Source organism: Crocuta crocuta, unplaced genomic scaffold, assembly GCF_008692635.1.
Source record: "Crocuta crocuta isolate KB4526 unplaced genomic scaffold, BGI_CrCroc_1.0 scaffold124, whole genome shotgun sequence".
Taxonomy (NCBI): domain Eukaryota; kingdom Metazoa; phylum Chordata; class Mammalia; order Carnivora; family Hyaenidae; genus Crocuta; species Crocuta crocuta.
The window spans coordinates 8066979-8074062 of NW_027551573.1; the positions used below are offsets into that span (position 1 = coordinate 8066979).

Genomic DNA, 7084 nt, shown 5'->3' on the forward strand with positions numbered 1-7084 from the left:
GGGGGATGGGGGAGGGGGGAAGGGGGTGGGGGGGGGGGGTGGGGGGGGATTCTTGGAAGGATCACGGGCTGCACCCGTTACATCTGTGGGAAGAAGGACAGAGCCTTGTGCCCCTACAAGTTCACCCAGCTCCATGACCGTTGCCTGCACCCCCTACAGCAAAGGCCAAGGGTATTTTTCCGTACGGGGGCAGCTTCCTCTTGCTCCCGGGGCCCTAACAAAGTGGAGGGCGCAGCTCTCTCCCCTCTGCTCAACACCAGGACTGATGGCCAGCCTCATGCACCTTGAAGTGCTGAAATGAGCCCCTCTCCCAGGCCGTCTTCTGGATGCTTGAAAGGCAGAAAGCCCATGGCCCCCTCTAAGCTTTGGGCCCCCTTTGGGCTTCCTCTAACAGTACAGGCAGAAGGGCCCGGCCCCCTTCCGAAGCCACTGCAGGGAAGGGGGAGGTCTGGGAGGGAGCTCCTGCCTGTCCTGCCTAAGACCCCGGACAGTGTCAGATGGCACGTCACGTCCATCCTGCTCTGATGACTGTACCCAGTCAGACCAGAGCAGCAGGTGACCAGACCTCTGGCTTGCCGTGACTTCCCACAACCAGCTCCCAGAATGGGGACAGATGGAGAGAGGGCACCTCCTCTTCTGATCCTGAGTAGGGAGGGAGGGTCCCATTTTAGGGAACCTGCAGGGGACAGATTCTCCGACCCTGAAGACCAACTCACACCTTTCAGCCTCGGCTCCTGAGATAAACCGCACCTGGTGAGCTGGATATTCCCCGGGGAATCTGGGGTGGGAGGGAGCCTGGGAGGGAGGCCAGGGCTGACGGGAGGGCCCAGGAGGCCCTGTCTGAGCTCTCCCACGGCTCCTGTACCCTGCATTCCCTGGATCACGAGTGGGTGGAGCGTTGTCCGACACCTTGACCACACACAGGTGCCCAGCCAGGTCGCACCTGTTCAGATGCCCACACCTAAGTATTTTGCATCTTGCCCTGCTTCATTGGCCCTGCAAGTCACCTACCCTTTGCCCACTTTCTATTGGATTGTCTGCCTTCTTTCTTATATTTGATAGGCTGTCGCGATGGTGCAGGTAGAAATATTTTTCAATTACATGCATTACAAATATTTACTCCCAGTTTTTTAAAAAATTTAAAATGTTTTAATTTTTTAAAATTTATTTATTTTTGAGAGAGAGAGAGAGCAGGGGAGGGGCAGAGAGAGAGGGGTACAGGGAATTTCAAGTGGGCTCTGCATTGACAGCAGAGAGCCTGACGCGGGGCTCAAGCTCACGAACTGTGAGATCATGACCTGAGCCGAAGTCAGACGCATAAGAGACAGCCACCCAGGTGCCCCTCCCAGTTTTATCTATGATGTCTTTTGTCTCATATGTGGCCACTTGTTCTGACTCAGTTAACGTCTGAGCGGCTCCTCAGCCGGCCCATGGGGGCTGCGTGGACACCTGGGCTCAGAGCCAGGAGACCCATCGCTGCCCAGAGGTTCATGGGCTGGCCTCTGGGGTCATCCACGTGCTGCTAGAAACCACAGATGAGGCAGCCTGGGGCGCCCAGAGGAGAGCCAGTCACAAGTGAGCCCTTGCTGACGAACACACTGAGACCATCCTCTGATCTGAGACACGAGAGCTTCTGGGACTCCAAACAGATGTCCCGTGAGACTCACCAGCCCAGACCTGTAACTTGGCAAGGACCGTGCCATAGAGGGGCTGGGAAGGCCTGGTACGGGGAGATCTGCCAAGCCCCCTGTTGCCTGGACTGGGCTCTACCTCCTGGGGGCCAGTGGCACCAAAACCCTCCCCTGAGAAGCTTCAGTTTAATTGGAAGAGAGGAGATAGTCCCGCGGAGCAATATAGCACAGTGGTTGGGGCCTTGGCCCCTGCATCTGACTCACTGCTGTGTCATCTTGGACTAGTTCCTTGACTCCTCTGAGCCTCAGCCTTCTCATTTGTAAAATGGGACAATCATCGTACTTCCATGTTCTAGGGGTGAAATGAGAGAACACTTGTAACACGGTGCCTAGCACACGGGTTGGGTAGTACAAAGCTTTTACTCTTGCTGTGTGAAATCCGAGGGAGTAGCAAGAGGCCACCCTTTGTCATAAAATCTCAGTTTGGTGGAGTTCGGCTCCGGGAAGGTCTTGAATTGGGGTCTGAGTAGAAATGGGACAGAGAAACCTGAAGTGTCTGAGGCAGAAGTAACGCCAGGGATCGGCCCTGGTCCAAGACATGCAGGGCCCTCTGGCAGGCCGACCGACTGTAAATATTTATCCACCGTTGACTTAGAGGGCGGGCCGAACGGTGTTAGCCACCCTCAGCCATGCTTTCTGCCACATTCCTGCAAGCAATTCAGCTCTGGCCCCAAACTTGCACTCCTACTGAACCAAACCAAACAAAACCCTAGTTAACAGAACTGTCCACTTTAGAAGGCAATTTAGGGGCCATCTCTGGTTACTCAAGCAGGGCCCTGAGGGGGCCTCCCCCCCACCTCCACCTGGCTTATCAGAGAATGTCTTCAAGCATGTACAGTACACTCCTGATGGTGAGGCGTGGCAAATACCACTCTGCCGTCTTGCTTCATTTCCAGAAAAAACCCTATGCACTCCCCACCCCCCGCTTAAGCCCTATTAAGAAGCCTTTGCTTTTCATTGCATAGTAGAAAAAACAAAGACTCAGAGACTTAAGTGACTTGCCTAAGGCCACACAGCAGGTTAGCGGCAGGGCCAGGCCTCCCAACTCTTCACCTCGTTCTCCAGTGCCCAGTGGGTCCCCTGAGGCTACCCGTGGTATGGCTGGCACATCCACATCGGAGCGTTCACTCCCCCGGGGCCCTGGAGCCAGCCGTTGGGAGCTCCAAAGAGGGAGACCAAGGTGGGCACCAGATTCTGAGGCTGGGGTCTGCACGTCCAACCCCAGACACCTCCATCCGCCCCACCACCATCCCCACTAATCCATATTTTATGGGGCTGGTCTCCCTTCCTCGCAAACGGTGTCATTAATCTGCTCCCTGGCTGTGCAGAATAACATCCCTCAAGAAGAGACCGCTTTCTGAATATTTTATCATTCCTCGTGCCTTCTCCCCAAACTAATATATATTTACACAGTCTACCTCCTGCAGGAGAACTATATTGTTTTCTCTCAGTGCCCGAGAACTTAGACACAGAATTGCGCATAAGTAAAAAAATATATGCCTTGCTCTTGATGTTGAAAGCAAGAACCAATCACTTATCAAGCTGTGAGGGAAGCCAAGAGAGAGATTTGCATACGGTAAAAAAAAAAGAAGAAGAAGAAGAAGAAGTGGGGAAGAGAATAAAACAGTCCCTCTCCCCACAGAGAGACCAAATGAGAGGAGACGGACATCTTTTCTCCTCTCTGACAGGGACCCTCAGAGTTTCTGAGCCATCCTTCCAGCATCTGGCAAATCTCAGCGGTGGGGAGAGCAAAGGGCCCTTTTGTCAGCAAGGTCAAAAACTTCCTGCATGGAGATCCAAACTGAAGAGACTCAAGTTCTTCCAAAGGCCGCATGCCCTCGTGATCATCATGGAATACTTATTCCAAGGAGGATTCAAACGTTTGTGTGGCCCTTTTGTTTCCTTGTGCTTTAGTCTCTCTTGATCCCAAACAACAGGGTCGCTGGATGGAAAGGTAGACACGGTGATCACCACAGACAGAGGAGAGAAGACAGACCCAGAGAGGGGGGTGTGCTAGCATGCACGTTCGTTGAGGGGGGAGGGGAGGGAAGCTATTTAACAGGTGCGGAGTCCCATTTAAAGGGAATGTTTTGTTGAGAAATATCTTGCTGGGGCACTTTGTGTGTGAGGGTGAAGCCTTGATGTGCATGCTCGGAAGATGGTAATAAACCGAATTGCCCCCGCGTAAGGGTTTCGCGGGGATTAAGGACTTGCTGGAGAAAACAGCAGGCGCATAGCAGGAGCTCACGTAGACAGGCACTGAGTGAAAAATGTCCCTGGGGGCAAAGGCTAAGGGGCTTTTCCAGGGAAGAGTGACCACAACATGGATTTGAACTGGGCAGTTTCTATACTACGAACTTCCTTCTCCTGAAACCCTCAACCAGCTAAGTCGGCTGTGCCAGGAAATGACTAGTGTCAGCGGTAATTGCAGGGCATGTGGGGAAAGAGTTTGGGTCCACTCTGGGGCAGGGACAGGGAAGGACTCAGTCATGGAGGAGGGAGGAAGTGAGAGAGGAGGTGGGGAGTGGGGGCCAGGGAGTCAGAGCCAGCCATGACCATGAAACTGTCCACACTTGAACCTTGCAGAAATCTCAGGAGAGCTTGGTCTCCCACCCATCCCCACTCCAAGATGTAAGTGTAGGATCTGATCTATTTTATGGACATCTTATACACGGAGTGCCCTCCGCTGACAGGTGGGTTGCTCAAAGATGAATCAAGAAGAGCCTTAGCTCAAGGGGGCTCCCAGTATACAGTTTGAGAAGGAAGAGGCAGGCAAGAGCAGGCGATGTCTTCCACGCAAGGGGACTTGGCTCAGAGCTGGTGGGAAGTCAGGTGAGAATACAGCCTCCAGACGCCCAAAGCAGTAACCCTGCCCTTACCTGCTTCTCTCACGCCCCAGTGGAAGAGAATCAGGCTGGTCGGCCTCGGCCTCTCCCTTCCCCTGTCTAGGATCAGTCCTTGCCCTTGAAGGCCTTTTGCATCTAAAGGGCATGAAATAGGTCAGGACACTTGCATTCCAAGCCTCTCAGCAACCCAGGAGACTTCCGCCCCGGTCTCCAAGTGGCCTCTTCCAACCAGTGAACCTCTCTCCTGTGGCCCTTAGCAGTCCGTGGCCTGAGTCAGTCATAGCTGCTCACAAGAGCACCTGCCCACGTTCCCCCATCTTCCTCAGAGCCCATGTTGTTCTCTGTCCCGCTTCCTGGGGTGTCTCCCCCAGCCCTGGCCTAAGCAACGTGGCAGGGGCCACACAACTTGTGTCCAGGGTTCGTGGGGACAGAGACCACAGACCCACAGGGCACCCACCAAATGGGTGAGTAAGAGATGCTGCATGGTTGGGAGCTGTCTAAGTTCTTACAGAGGATCAGGAAAATCATCAGGACCAGCGCCCTTTGTAAAGCACTTAGTCTGCACCAGGCTGCAGGTGTCCTGATTGGATCCTTGCAGTGAGAATTCAGTTAATGATGGTGGTACCGTCATTATCCCCGTTTTCTGAATAAAGAAACGGAGGCTCAGAGAGGTTAACCGGTTGCCCAAGGTCACATAACTGGCCAGAGCTGGGCTTTACATCACAACTGTCCGACTACAAATCTTTCATGCTCTTCAATGCATTGAATTATAAACACTCCCTGGGGGCTTTCTCCCGCAAGGGCACCATAAATCTGGATTGGGCTCACTTGGCCTGAAATCTTGTCCCTCTCCTATGGACAGGGTTTCTGTCACCTCCCCAGGGTCAGTACCAGGCAGGAAGTCTCCAGATGGAAGAGCAGATTTGTGTATAAAATGAAAGGCNGTTTTCCAAGCCCCAGGCTGGCATCCAGAGAGCAGTGCAGGAGGAGGAGGAAGGAGAGGGGGAGAGGAGGAGGAAGAAGAAAAAGTAGGCAGATCGGGGGCTGGTGCCTGCTGCCCCAAATAACTTGTGCACCAGGACACCAGCTCCCCCTTCACACACCGTCTGCCTTATCCTGGCGAGGAGGCAGGGGCCCAGGAGCTCTATGATGTTTGGGGGTTTCATGCCGCTTAGATGGACCAAAAGAGAAAAGAATTTCGTTCCGCCCACTTATCTCCTAACCTTATAAACTCAGGATTAGTAGATCAAAGGCGGATTTGGCACAGCTGAGGGACGATAGTGACTTCGGAGAACAGTTTGGGCTCCATCCTTCATGATCAAATGAGCTTAAGTCATTGATAAATAAATGACGTTTTGAATTCCTCTAATTGGGCGTGTGGGTCATGCATGAGGCACGCCAGCCCAGCCAGCCGGTCAGAGTTAATGAGCTAGAGAGGGCTATGGGGGATCCCAACAGTGGCCATTAGAAGGGATTTCAGGGAGCACCTTGGACAGGGGCAGGGGTCTCTTGTGCTCTGAAGGGCGTGTGCTCTGAAGCCAGAAGAGACGGGTTGAAAGTCCCAACACTGCCACCAATGTGCCAGGTGACCCAGCGGGTTCTTGTAACCTGTCTGCATTTCCTCAGCTGTAAGATGGGTTAACAACTAGCTTGTATTGAGGGAGGTGCCATTCAACCCAGAGCGCATGCTCCCAGGCATGGCTGGAACCCCGCTGGGGGGGGGGCGGGGCGCGGGCGGGTCTGCAGCAAGAAAGAGGGCGGAGTCTGAGCACAAGACCAGCATTTAAGCCAGTTCGCCCACTTCCTGGCTGAGTTACTTCATTACTTTGTGCCTCAGCTTCCTTGTCTGTGAAAGGGTTACCACGGGGGGAAAAGCAGTTACTGGAGGTAGAGCGCCTGGGGAACACTTCACCAATGGTTGCCGTTACAGCCGTAATGCTGGATCAAGCTTGTGCTGGTCACTACCTGTTGATCTCAGATCCTATCTTGGCTCTTCTCCTGCTCCGCTCCCTATCACAGGAACTACATTTCCCAGACTCCTTTGCTACATGGCTTCTGGGCTGGTTTGGCCAATGGGAGGCATGGAAGAAAGTAGGAAGAGGGAAAAGCCAAGGTATTTCTCCCCTCTCCCACCATCGCTGTGTTTCCGACAAAAACCGCATTGGGTCTACGATCCTGCTCCCACCAGACTGCCCCCGCCTAGATTCTCGCCCCTGCCCCAGCTCCCGGACTCGGGTAACACCACCTCGTCTCTCTGTCCTAGGCCCCGGGGTGGGAGCAGCTTCTGGCTGATGCTAAGCTCCTGGCCCGCTTACCTTTCTCTGTTGGGCCCCTTGGCTCTCACACGTTTTACCTGGTCAATGTCCTCTATGGAATTCCCTCTCACTGACATCCCCAGAGAGATTTCTGACTGGACCTCAGTCATATATCATTCATCAGTGCCATGAGGACCCAGCGCCGTCTCCTGGCCATTTCAAATGAAGGCCACGCCCCCCCCTTATGTGGATGACTACATGAGGGGTTATGAGCTAGCCCGTGACCAATCTG

General features: G+C 53.8%; 1 long non-coding RNA gene across 1 annotated transcript in view; it reads right to left on the minus strand.

The window, feature by feature from the left end:
* Positions 1–6984, minus strand: part of LOC144220953 (uncharacterized) — a 13030-nt gene extending 6046 nt beyond the window's left edge. The window contains exon 1 of the long non-coding RNA XR_013331903.1: positions 6853–6984. This is a non-coding gene — a long non-coding RNA (uncharacterized LOC144220953). The remainder of the gene's footprint in view (positions 1–6852) is intronic.
* Positions 6985–7084: the final 100 nt, after the last annotated feature.